This window comes from Mercenaria mercenaria, chromosome 2 (assembly GCF_021730395.1).
Source record: "Mercenaria mercenaria strain notata chromosome 2, MADL_Memer_1, whole genome shotgun sequence".
Taxonomy (NCBI): domain Eukaryota; kingdom Metazoa; phylum Mollusca; class Bivalvia; order Venerida; family Veneridae; genus Mercenaria; species Mercenaria mercenaria.
This window is the reverse complement of record NC_069362.1, coordinates 16,810,170-16,824,133: the sequence shown is the minus strand read 5'-3', so window position 1 is coordinate 16,824,133 and position 13,964 is coordinate 16,810,170.

Sequence of the window (13,964 nt, the reverse complement as noted above, 5' to 3'; positions counted from 1 at the left end):
CAATAAATGATTTACAAGATTCTTTTGCCATAATTAGATATATTCAATGTAACAGAGGTAAAATGATTAAACTGCTTACTTTTTCACACATCATATTATGCATATATATTCAGGTAAACGTCGTGTGCATAGATCCGTAGTTTTCGTTCCAAGGGATTTGGTCAAAGCGCATGTGACTTCCGTTGACACTTCCGTAAACAGTTTCGTCTTTAAAATGTTCTGGAAATATCATGAATTTTAATTCTTACACGGCCACCTAATAGCCTACAAACTTTTAGAGCAAAATCTACCTCGGGTTATTCTGCAAATAAACCGATCTTGAACTCTACTGTGCACGCATCGTATTTTGGCTATAATGCTAAATGTTGCGGTGTAACACGCAGCTGTAATTTACGTTTGATGAAAAAACTCCTTTGATTCTCGTCTAACGTTATTTGAAGTGAGTCGTTCTTATGCGTAGAAATATGTCACTCAGGCCTTCGGTCTTCCTGATATATACGCATAAGAACTGCAAACTCGGGTTATTCTACGATAAACCTAATTTTGATAATTATTATTTCTTAAATAACCGAAGGTGTCCAATAAAAGAAAACATTTAATTAACGATAATATCTTTAATTTCTGTACGATTTGCAATCGACGCAGCGTTCTATTTTGGAATTACTACGGCATAAATCGATCTTTAGAAGGCGTGCTAATGTAATAATACGTAATCTAATGTTTAAACAAACCATCATGCTGGATTATGCCCGAACCCGATATTCATGTAAACATTGACTTGACAAAGGTTAAATCATTTAAATGGTACAATGTATCTAGTGTGATTTTACATATCATATAACTACTTTAGTCTTAAAAAAATACAGCAATTCTGTTAAAGGTAGATTCGGAGAAAGCTCGCAATAATAACAAATTTCATCTTTTAGTGTAGAAATTCGGTTTCGAAAATATGCCTATTATTTTATATCAATCAAAGGGATCTGTTTTGATCAATTAATGTTAAAACCTTTGAATATGAATATGTTTATCTATACTTTGTTTTTAATCTTCCTGTCTGCCCGAATATGATCATAAAATTTGGAAACGAGATATTCATTTGGCGCCTTTTAAGAAGGCGCATGATCAAGATATTGGCAGGTTTGAAAATTAATGAACATTCTAAAATAATAGAAAATATTTGAATACTTTGAAGTTCCTTAAACTGAAATTTCGAGGTATTGTCTAATTACAGCAGAACCATATATGTTATCAAGCAGTGGGCTATGAAAACTAATGGAAAAGAAAAAAATGTATTTAATTAAGGAACACGGTATGCGCTGGAATTTCACGACAAAATGGAACGAAAGAAGTCAATAAACAATTCAGAACGCTGTTAAGTACTCAAGTTCAGACAAATAAACGTGTGCTGATGATGTTTCTCTAGATAGCTAAGGCCAAGTAAAAACAGACATTCTATTCTTACAAATACATGTAGTAAAATAATTCCAAAACATATGCAAACTTTTAAACTGCTGGCGCGAATGTAATGCAAAGCAAGATGCAACCTTTGAAGCAGTTCTTTTTAATAAATCTGTATCCTTTTATTTCACACCATCTTTCGTTTCCGGCTGCATATTTGCAATGAAAGGAGAATCTGGATGTCATGCTGTTTTTGAAGATGTTCGAAGTTAAAGCTAAATTTCACCAAAAAAATCTCGGAGTACTGCTTATGAAAACCCAATGGTGTTTATGTTATTAACTGAAAAGTATACATTTACACGACACCTACTGACTTCATAACATATGAAACTTGAAGCTTCATTTGCATATTGTACTTGTTCGGCATACCGTTCAAACTGATTGATTTCTAAAGTGAGGGTTATAAAAATATACTCAAAATGTACAAAGAAATTTTATTGGTTTATCATTTACTATACATACATTTATTTACAAATTGTATTTCAGTGTAAAATCAGATTTAATTGTAGTTGCGAAGCCACGAGTGAATGTGGTATTTTCGAAGCTCACGAGATGAAATAAAATTTATCTTTATGTTTAACCTTTAGCCTGCTGGCGACAAATGATTTTGCCTTTGCGACCAGTGCACACCAAGATTTACCATGCAGGCTGATCATGGTCTGCGCTGTTCGCTATTCAGTCAGTAACTTTTCAGTGAACATCCCTTCAAATAATAAATATTACTGCCAAAATTTAATGGTAGACCAGTCCATTTTAGAAATTTAGTAGGGTGAAGGTTAATGTCACAGTTATTACAGCTATAAAACTTGAGCAATCGCAACATATGTTAACATACATTACTTATTGATATTATTTTTTCTGTTAATACAGGTGCATAGCAAGACGGAGGACTATTGGCTTCTATATGAATTGGACTTCGTTTAAAACTACTCTAACTGTCGGAATTAACAATAGTTTTTGAGGTACTCTAAGGAGAATTTTTTAGAGAAGTCCTAACTGGAGTACAGTGAAAAATATATTCGATATTTTTCACTGTGAAATTATCAAATATTAACTTTACTTTTTTTTCTGTAAATCTTCCGAATGCATCAAACAAAACATTTTATATATGAATAGTAATTAAATATAATGTGTGAAATATCGTTCTAAAGTGGAATAACAAACGTTAATTTTCCTTTTTGTAAATTACTTAATACTGATAGCAAAACAGGACACGATCAGTATTTACCTGAAGACGAAATAATGGAAGGACATTTGAGATCTAAGACTTAATTATCTTTGACGCTAACGTCTCATAAAATTTCTCGTTTACAAAAATGATGCAAATTAAATTAGTTTTTTTTTCTATATCAATGCTTTTAAATGTTTTCCGTCTTTCCACTTGGCACGAAAATGCAAGCATCACGAGTGTATCCTGACTGACTGTCCTCCTACTGCATATCTTCAAAGAGTGTCACGCACTCTTATCTTTACATAAAACGGTTGAAAACCATAGGTCGCACGACACGACATAAACGAAAATGTTTGCAGGCTCGGTTAGTCCGGGTCGAGCAGACTTAACTTTTACATATGTCATAAGTTCTAGAATATTATTTAGAGACATCTGCATACGGCGGTGCATCAATGGTGCACAGAGTGCAGTGCAATGAAAAGCTGCAATGAGACAGATTTTCTATATTTTCACTGGTTTTCCGGAACTATTTTAGTACTTAGTATTCCTGGGCAGTGACTTTGATATCACCTGAAATGATAAAAATCTATATGGATAGAGAAGCAAACAATTTCAAGTCATAATCTTCAGAACCTACATGACAGGGAGTGTTATCTCCTGGTGACCAAAAATAATCCGTATGAATATTTAACTTGAGATTAATTTAAGGCGTGTGGTCATCCTATTCTGTTTCTCGTAATGAAATTTCGGTCATCTACTGACATTAAGGAATCTACGGATGAAGTCAATATAACTGATTATTTAATATTACATAACATGCAGCAGCACGACAGTGCACGTGGTCGGTGAAGTATCTATAAGGTCATGTACTGATATTTACAAATACGATAAAAATGTATGAAGACTATGGTAACAATATCATTTCCCAAATCAGGATTCAAGACACTGTCAGGCTGTTGCCGGGGTGTCTAGAAGTGACATGTTCAGAAATAGAATAAAACTATATATACTGAGCAACATCCGATTGTTTCCGTTGACAATTTCCGTTTACTAATTCGATTTGAGTGCGATTAATATTTCTTGGATTTTTTCAGACAAGAATTATATAGACAAAGCAATGAGTTCTCTAATGTCGCCACAGCTGGAAGAATCACGATGGAATCACTAATACTTGAAACTAACATATTTTAATAAATATCACAACAGTAATCTTTACGTACCGTGTAACGGCTGTCAAACGTCTCCCTGTGTAACTTGAACACAATTATTGTTATATTTTCTGGTACTTTGAGGTCATTCTACGATTATAACGGAATTTCTCTTAAGCTGGTACTAGGGGCGTGAGTGTTTTTCCTATTTCATTACCTTTCATGATCAGATTCAAACCGGGTTTATATCAATCTCTAGGCTTTATATCTTGTTCTCTTATCTTTATTTTGAGAATCTGTTTCTACATAAATTTACCAGTTATTCATAGTACCGGCATTCACTACCTGATACCTTGTTGTAAGTTCGAGCGGAAGCCTTCTGACTGGGTTCCTGAATTTAAAACAAATTGAATTTCTGAAAGGTAATTCGTACAATGCTTATAACTTTAGGTCAAGATGAGCAATATTTTATTGCTTATCTTAAAAATGTTTTAAAAAGAACGTAACGCTTCAGAAATGATCAAAGTCGGTGTAAGTGCTTCTTCCTCAGTGACAACGACCAAGAGTTTTACTGAAGATTTTTAATCGCAATTGTCTACGTCGAACTGAAACATAGAGTACAATAAAGGTATTACAATCAAGTTCATACCTGACATCTGTGAATAATATCTTACTTACTTACAGAACTTGCATAAAAACCCCTTTAACAAGTTTACAATCAACTATTTAGCAAAATAACGCAGCACCATCGTCATGAAAAAACCTTAGTTTGTTTCCGAAAAATGCAATTCTGTCTGAAATTGATACTATGAAACTTTAACAATGAATAACATCAATTTCCCTCAAAACACGACAAGACCCCGCAAGTAAATTATAAGCTAACATATAAAATACCTCTTTTAGGCCTCCGCACGTTTGTCATGTAAGAAAGAAACCTTTCGCAAGCTTCGAAAGATCTGCACACATGTGTCAGGAATGTTCGCGCAAAATTCAACAAGGGGGACAACCTTACTCAGACTACTCGCACTTTCGTACTCGCCCCATTTCGAACCAAACTGTAAACGACCGCAGTGACAGTCGGTTTTCCCTCTGTTTTTCTTTCACTTCTATTTTGCCAAATACGGAACAAAAAACTTCGGAAGAAAATAATTTTGTTTGATATTCAGATATCTACTTTTGTCTTTAATAGCAAAATGCGTTTTTATTACTAAAGATGTATTATATGTTTGAAATTTTCCATAACCGTAACAGGAGTATTATTACAGTCTTTGGTTTCTTCTTAGTAGCGATTGGGGACATTAATATATGATTAATATTATGTATGCAAAATAGTACAGTTATATGCCTAGAATAACACGTATCTATGTTTACACCATAATTATATTCTGATATATTATGCATTCATATGTTCAAGATACAATCTTCTTGTTTTGTTGCAGTTATTAATTAACGGTAAAAAGATAAACAATATGTGGCATCTGCAGCAAGATATCTTTATAAAGAGAAGGTAATGCATTAAGAAATATACAAATAATCATATACATTTTATTTCAAATGTGGCCTTCTGAAGATAAAAAGGCAACACACATGTACAATCAAAACTTTAATATCTGTAATCACTTATATATAAACGGAAAAAGCAATTTAAATTTCATCACCATTTACACATCATATAATCAAATGATTGTCTCAATCACGCATTTTACGACAGACTCTCGTATCAAAAATGTAGTAGGTAACAAATTCATTCAATTGATATTTAAAAGAAAACTCTGAAGATAAATAACCGGATGATGAAAGTGATAATGATCAAATTGATGATGACATTCATAGTATTTGTAACAAAATTCATGGTAATAAAAAACTATGGCGGCGATAAAGGCGGCGATAATGTCGATCTAAAAATTGTGACGACCATAAAGATGATGGTAATGTCGACAACATGACTAAGATACGATGCATTCCAAAGTCCTCTACCAATGATATACACCATTCCCAAAGCAGTTTGTTGACAAAAACCACCCAATTAATTTGCTTCCACTTTAGAAGGAGTAGCAATACAAGTGCGCTATATTTATCACAAGTTATTGGCATTTCGTGATTCTTTTATCTCGTACATTATCGGATGATCACAAATCTTTCTCCCATTCCATAAATAGATGCGGTAACATATCTGTCTTTTGAGCTTGGTCTTTTCAAAGACTCCTGACAAAGAAGAATCGGACTAATCGCTTTGTTTGACAACATTAATAACAGGTATTTGTTTATAAATATAAGTCCAATATCAGTCGTTAAGATAAAACTGTTGCTATTAGGCATTTTTAGTCTATCCCGATGACGAGTTGTATACCCGATTAAGGACGTATTTACCTGTTTACCTGTATAAGGGGATATCTCAAAATACTCAAGTGATATAACGTGGTGTAAGAGTAGCATTAATGCCAAGACTTTATTTATTTATTTCATATCAATCTGGTGGTTAATATCTTATTCTGGGTATGGCATCGCTTAGTTTTTTAACGTTTTAGAGTGAAGCTGTACACGTATATGAATTTCCCGTCAGGAAGTCGTTTTGAATTCAGACTTGTGTAACCATGTTTTCAATAAAGACAAATTTTAAAAAAATCAAACATAAATGTAAAATAATGGATAAACGTAGAATAAATAGTAGACTAGCCACTAGACTGATAATAATATATTTCTACATTTTTTCTTTTTTGACGAATTTAATTTTATAGAGACAAAAGCCAGTCTATTTTAGAGATTTTCACAGAGGAATGATGTTGAAATTATGATATTGGACATAGAATATAGACTGGCTCAGTTCACTACATTTAATCATAAAAATGTAAAAAAAGATATATCATAGTCTAGGAGCTAGTCTAAATAAATAGATAAACTATAGAATTTAAGGCTGCATTACACGAAACGAAATAGCATTAATGCCAGCTACGTGTTATTTAATAAAGTATGTAACTCTTAATTTCGAGTTACGTACCTTTCTAGCCCTATATTTTTAATGTTTTATATACCTTACTAGACATGTCGTTTTACTACATCGACCTTTCGAATTAAATAACATATACTAAACCAATGCCAATCCCTAAAACGTTCATAATTCAGCCAACTTGAATACTTGCCAGCTTGACAGTGACAAGAGGGCAAAATACATGAAATATTAGTGCATGCGTTATGAACCTTGTGTTGTATGATGTTGGTGGTGATGTAGATTAATTTCTTTTTTTTAAGAATGAATCAAATCCATTTAGTAATTACAAAGACTGAGTGAAAATGCACCAAAACTTTATTTGAAAAAAAAAACCCCAACAAGTTGGAAAAATTGGATTTTCTAATACCTAATACTCAAAATTTAGACTTAGTATCTCGAGATTTCGTCTAAACAATTCTATGATAAAACTGAATTGCGATAGCAGGCATTGCAAGTTCCATTTCCAGATTTCGCACTGTCCACGTAAAATGCCACCTACGTAGCCATATGGTGACCGCACGATACTTTGGTGGTAGTATTTATTTGAAAGCCATATGGCTGATCGACCGACAGTCTGTATTTTCATTTTTTGGAAGTCACATGACAGGCCGATCGAGCGACATTCGATAGTCATATAGCTCCAACCCATGCTAAATATTTCGTATCACGCGCTGACCGCATATCCGTATTCGCACGTAAGAAAAGTGGAATCACTGTATCACGGTATATCACTGTATTTTTTGCTGCCATTCTTTTTGTATGGTGTTTGCTCTGTCGCAGCAACATAACAAGAAACGTCATTATGGCGCCATGCCAAAGATCGCCCCGCAGAACATCGTTATGGCGCACAGTGAAATGTCGCCTCTCCGAACGTCTCGTCCCGTCAAATATGCCCCGCTGAATGTTCCACCACCAAACGTCGCCCCTCCTAACGTCACCCCGCCAAACGTCGTTATAGCGCCCGTCGACTGTCACCCCGCCGATGTCCCACTGCCGAAAGTCGCCCTACTAAACGTCGCCCGCCTTGACTTCAGGGCCTTTGTTTTGCATAGCACTAGCGTATCATTGAGGAAGTAATACAGATTTCAGTATTAAAGTTACTGCTCGGATAATACTTGCCATAATCTTTGCCAAACCCACTCACTCAAGTGTAGCATTGACCTTTCGGAGAGGGGCCTGGTGCCCGCACGACAATTCATCTGGCTGAGGTAAGAGTAAGGTGAATTTCCAATGTTAGACAATTTTATAATCTGGATAAAGATAAGACGGTCGGACGGACGCACGCACGCACGTACGCGCGAAAATTGCCCTTTATCTATATTCCAAGAAAAATCGTGTAATTTAAGATCGTAGTGTGAGAAAGTTTGCGCAGGGGAATGGTGGTGAGATTGAGCAATATTCTTTGGTAACACTTCATAAAGGACATACAAATATTCTATCAGGTTAAAATCTTACAATCTTTTATCTCCAATTTATTCCGGAAGGCGGAAACGACGTTTGACTGGACAACACTTGGCGGCGGGCTGACGTTCGGCGGGGCGCCATATCGACGTTTGTCGGTGTGACATTTATAGGGGCGACATTCGGTTGGGCGACGTTTGGCAGGGCTACATTACGACGTTCGGCTGAGCGACCTTCGTCGGGGCGCCATAACGACTTTCGGCAGGGCGACATTATGCGTGGCGACATTCGGCAGGACACCATAACGACGTTTGTCGTTGTATCGCTGCGACAGATCAAAATAACGAAATATCACAAATCTGCCACCATATTTCATCTCAAGTCATTTTGTCGATTAATAAATATATAAATCCTTTAATGTCGATAATAATACCAACAACTGAAGTCATTTTAATATACAGTTGTTCTAATATAATATATAAACCCAAACAATATATGTACAAAAGTATTGGAAAGCACCGAACTTAAAACATGCATCGAGGCACCCTACAAACAGTGAACATACGTGTGTCTCTTAACTGTTCGCAGACACGAACGATTAAAAGAAGTAAAATAATGCTATATTTTTTATTAGATATTGTAACAAATGTATCTGATTTATTTTCATTTTTTAATGATCCTTGGAAATAAGTAACCGCTTGCTACAGCCCTGTATCTTTACATGCGTGTATATACTTAATGCATTTGAGAAAACCCCCAGTATTTAATCGGCATACGACATCCAAGTCAGCATCGTGATAGGACAGAAATGCCTATTGACACAAGAACTGTAGGCCAACATTTGTAACTTGATACTCGCACGTTTATTGGCAATATCATAGCCATGGTGATATAAAACAACCAATAAATATGTTGTTTATTTCTAAAATGCTCATTAAAGCGATCTTTACTGAAACAGCTGCGACACAGCAGCAGAAAACTATCTGGAAATATCTTCTTGGAGGTTATTTGAAGACAATAGATGTTTCAGAAACATTTTCCACACGCTGTGTAACTAAGGACGTTTGGATTTAAAGCGATGAACAAGCAATTCCTTCTTAGATATTATATATTACATTATATGGTGTTTGTACGCGTCGTACTAAAGAAAGATAATCGGTTGGACGATAATATAGGTTTTAAATATGTTTAGTTTGAAAAAGACATTATTTAAAAAGAACGGACAAGTGTAAGTATATAGGTTGTTAAAAGAAAGTTTTATCTACGTGGACACTTTAATTATTGTATTTGATACAGTGGATGATATATAATAATAATAAAGAATTAAGATGCTGTTTAAATTGAACGAAAAAAACGGAAGATATTGCAAAGAAAACAGGACGATAAGGAAGAAGAACTGTGAAACGCAAAATCAAATTAAGTAGTAACACGAAATGATATACATGCTATTACATGTGACAGATAACCATTTTTCTCATCTGAAAGAAAATACATACTGTCTTTGTGTGTAGTCGTGACAACCAAATAAATGGTTGTTCTAAAGATTCATAAAAGGATCGTATGACTTTCAATTTTGTACCGTAAATTCAACATTCTGCATACAATATCTTAACTCCTGCAAGTGGCTGTAAGAACTGGAGATGTAAGAATTTTCAAATGTCGGGTTTCCAAAAGAATCTTCACCAAGCCAAAACTCAGGGGAAAAGCTCACACTGACATGTCGATCACCATTAAATTATGCTTTAAAAGAAATTACGGACGGAATGCAAACTTAAAAGGAATTAAGCAGGGACATTAAGAACGAGACCGGTAGTATGACATTGAGATGCACATATCACGCAGAAAGAAGTATTGAGTTTGAATGCAAAGATCATCGCGGGGCATATTGTAACCTATGTGCAGCTGTTTCTCACAGTAAATGTAAACAAGTAATTTATCTGGAATATTAACAGTCGTCAGAACTAAACATGGTAGACCAAAGCTCACAAAGTGGCAAGAAGAAGCACAGAGCCGTCATAAGACTAAGTAAGAGTTTTGATGAGGAAGGTGAAAACCTGCCTAAACCTATCGACCCTCAAGTATTATCGAATGATTTTGCACGTGCGCGCTCAATTGATGAGAAAATTAAGGAAGAAGAAGCATTACCAAAGGTTACTGTTTATCGAAAGATGGCGAACAATACAAAACACGCACATTCACATATCAGAACAACTGCAAACATTGGAAGAACATGGACAGGATTATGTGAAAATTACTTAGAAGACAATGAGAGACAAAATAAACTGAACAAGCCTGGTGATTTGTGCGAATCACCGGTTAATGCTTCTATTCAAAGACACATTTGTGTTAAGGACATGCCTCCTGCGGCTGAAATCCACAATCTAAAGCGGAGTAGTTTGAACAATATCTTAGAAGAAGATGAAGACATTATTTCTTTACCGTAGATAAAAATGTTTCCAAATCGCAAGTTAAATCGGTAAACCAATTGCATAGATGCAATTAATTTCACCAGAAATGTTGTACTGTGACTGTAATAATATTATGTGCTATACCAGAAAGCTGACGGAGTTAACTCAATGTCAAACTTTGTAACTTTTTTCGTAATAGAGTAAACTAAGCTTACATGTAGCTAGAATCAGAACCATATACGGACAGCGAACAATGTCAAAAACCAGCATCAATGTGCGTATTTATCATGTTTTTCCATGAAACCCTTACCATAACTAGAACCATTCTTTTGGACAAAATATATCATAGGATTACTTCTTATTGCAAATGTATATATTGCCATAGAACACAAGTTACGAATGATCATCTTCGAGTTAAATTAGTGCAGAAAGTCAGTTCTGATTCTACTAGAAAGAAACTATTTTCATGACGGCTTCAATTCAGAAAGCTGTGTTCAAATCTACTAATTATGTAAGCTGAACGTCGATCTGCAAAGTATAGTGATTTTAGTGTCTGGTCTCGTGATAATAACAAAATAATTGCCATAAATTCTGAACACGGAAGCAGTATCAAAACTGTTCTTGAAGTAGTTAGCCATACAAATCGCGCATATTATCATACAATTTCTAATTCACTATGGATGACATTTAGAGCTCTTATTTGATTATTTTTTATAAGGCAAAAGACTATTCATGATAATGCTTTTCTTGAATGCTGCAACAAAAGTCAGAAGTTCATTTACATTGAGAACTCGAAAAACGACCTCTATCTTGCTTTTATCATTCTTTTTTAATTAAGATCAATACAATGTAAATAATAGTTTTGTTATCATTTCTTATATATAAAAACTGTGACCGCTTATCGCTTAAATTCAATGAATTACATTGATTTTCAAAATTAATTATCTTTGGGTAAACACCCGTAATTGTTGAACAATTTAACATGTTATAATTAAAATGATGTTAGTTTGTTCCTTTGCAAATTTGAATTTCATGTATTTCCAGTACTACATATATAAAAGTATAAACAGCAATTTGAAATCTACTGTTTTTTTATCACAAACTTTCAATATCATTTTTCAAAATATTTTATTTTATTGTTTTTCATTACAAACTTCTAATCGTATCAATAGCACAAGATATTAAACAAACGGTATCTATTCGTTCAGCATTACAGTTAAGCAAATACTGTAGCTTTGCTATATATAAATAATTTTCGCAAGTAAACAAAATGTTGTTAAATGATATTTAAAATGTTCACGGGAATTTGGAAGTTTGACCTATTGAAAACTTCTAATCTGCACACAGAACATAATATTGCTAGTTTGTTATTGCGTGTCTTTAATGTCCGCCTTAAGTGCGGGGATCGTTGGTTTAAGTGCGGGGATCGTTGGTTCGATCCCTGGTCGCGTCATACCAAAGACGTGAAAATGGTACTAGTGGCATCATTGCTTGGCACTCCGTATTCAAAGGATTGTACCAGGAGTTACAATAAGCTCAGTTAAGTATCTGTTACTGGATATATAGTTTGTTAAGCAAGAGCCTTGTGGCTCGTGTTGTCTGTTGGTTATATGCGACGTTAATTGAAGCTTGCTTTTTCTTTCACCATTAAAGACGCTTGTCGAAAAGTGTTTTATATTATCTTGTCTCTTGAGACAATATCATTCATTCATTGAGTAGAAGAAGGAAATTTGGATAACCCGTAGTTTCGTTTGAGTTTACAACAATGTTTAAACGGCGACAGTTATTTAAGTTGCACTCCCCAGCAACCATTTAATATATCGGCCAGGTATCGGCACACCAATATCTATTTATGATAGTGGTCCGAAATTCTGCCGATAAGCGACAACAGTATCTTACCGCTATCTAAAAATATTATAATGATATTCGATTAATTTTGCAAAATTGAGATTCTGAAAAAAATATTGGTCACATATCAATCTGACGTATAACGCTTTCTGTGTGGTAACTTCTTGTCCATCATGACTGTTAAGCGTGTTTTATTTCGCAACTTCATTCCTCTCCATCAGCGATAAACCAATTTCTCTACTGAAAATAACAGCTAACAGAAAATATTTTTGTTGGTGTCTTGATGTATTATGATAATATATGTGGTTTTCTTTAGACACACATTTCATAATTTTCCAGTAGATTTATTAAATCAACTGCGACGTCATATATGCAACGCCCCAGAGGTGTTGTTCTACCATCGCCGTTGAAAGAAATCTCTCTGTGAAAGAGATTGAATTTATTTAACTTTTCAACCACTATATACCATAGATAGAATGGAACTTTACCGCGAGCAGTAAGATATAGTGATAAATGAAATATCGATTCATTTAATAAATTGTTAAATTGTTTATGGATCAAACGCGTACATTACGAAAAAAGTTTGTAAATCTTTCTATCCACTTAAAAGTATTTACAACCATTGAATGTAGATGTGTTGCAAGAATTTAACTCAATCTATCACGTTCACGTATTTGTATTGAAAAGTTTTGTTTTAATAGAGATGTCAAGTCAGCAAAGATGTTTTTGTATTTCCATTATTGTCAATGTGCATTACGTGATACAGAGCGCGTTTGAGTTAGTGCAGACGGAGATCGGTAGTATTCACTTACCTATATCAAGTTTTTTTTAAACATTGAAAGTCAAAAATAAAAGTGCATCATTATAAACGTTTTAGACTTTGAAAAAAAAAATAAACCAGAGTGTTGCGTTTGATATGGTCTTAACGACTTCAGGCATTAAATCTACACTGAGAACAATGGCTTCACTAGGAGATCGATCTTGCAGCCTTCGCCAAAATTCTATGGTATCTCTATATGTCATGTAATAAAAAACTAATCTTTATAAATCGCATTGCCGAACTGCGTTCAGTTAAGAACGTTATATTATGAACGGTGATTAGAATAAATCGTGAAATATCGTTTTAATTGCAGACTGAAAAACGGTTCTTTTGTGTTCCTTTTTCTAACTGAATCAATGCGACACAGGACAACGTGTAATACCACACGATCAGTATTTCCCTGAAGACGAAATAATGGAAGGACATTTGAGATCCAAGACTTAATTATCTTTCAGGCTAATGGCTCATTAACTGTCTCGTTTACTCAAAGCGATGCAATTATTTTTTTTCTATAACAGCATGTTTATAAGTTTTTTTTCATCTTTCCGTTTTGCGAGAATGTGCAAGCGTCACGAGTTTATCATGACTGACTTTTCCCCTATCTACACTTGTCTATCGCATATCCTGAAAAAAAGAGAATAAATGTAAATGAAAATAGTGATAAGTAAATGCTACTCAAGAAAATAACACATTTTGTGTTCAATTGCACTTCGGTCTTGAA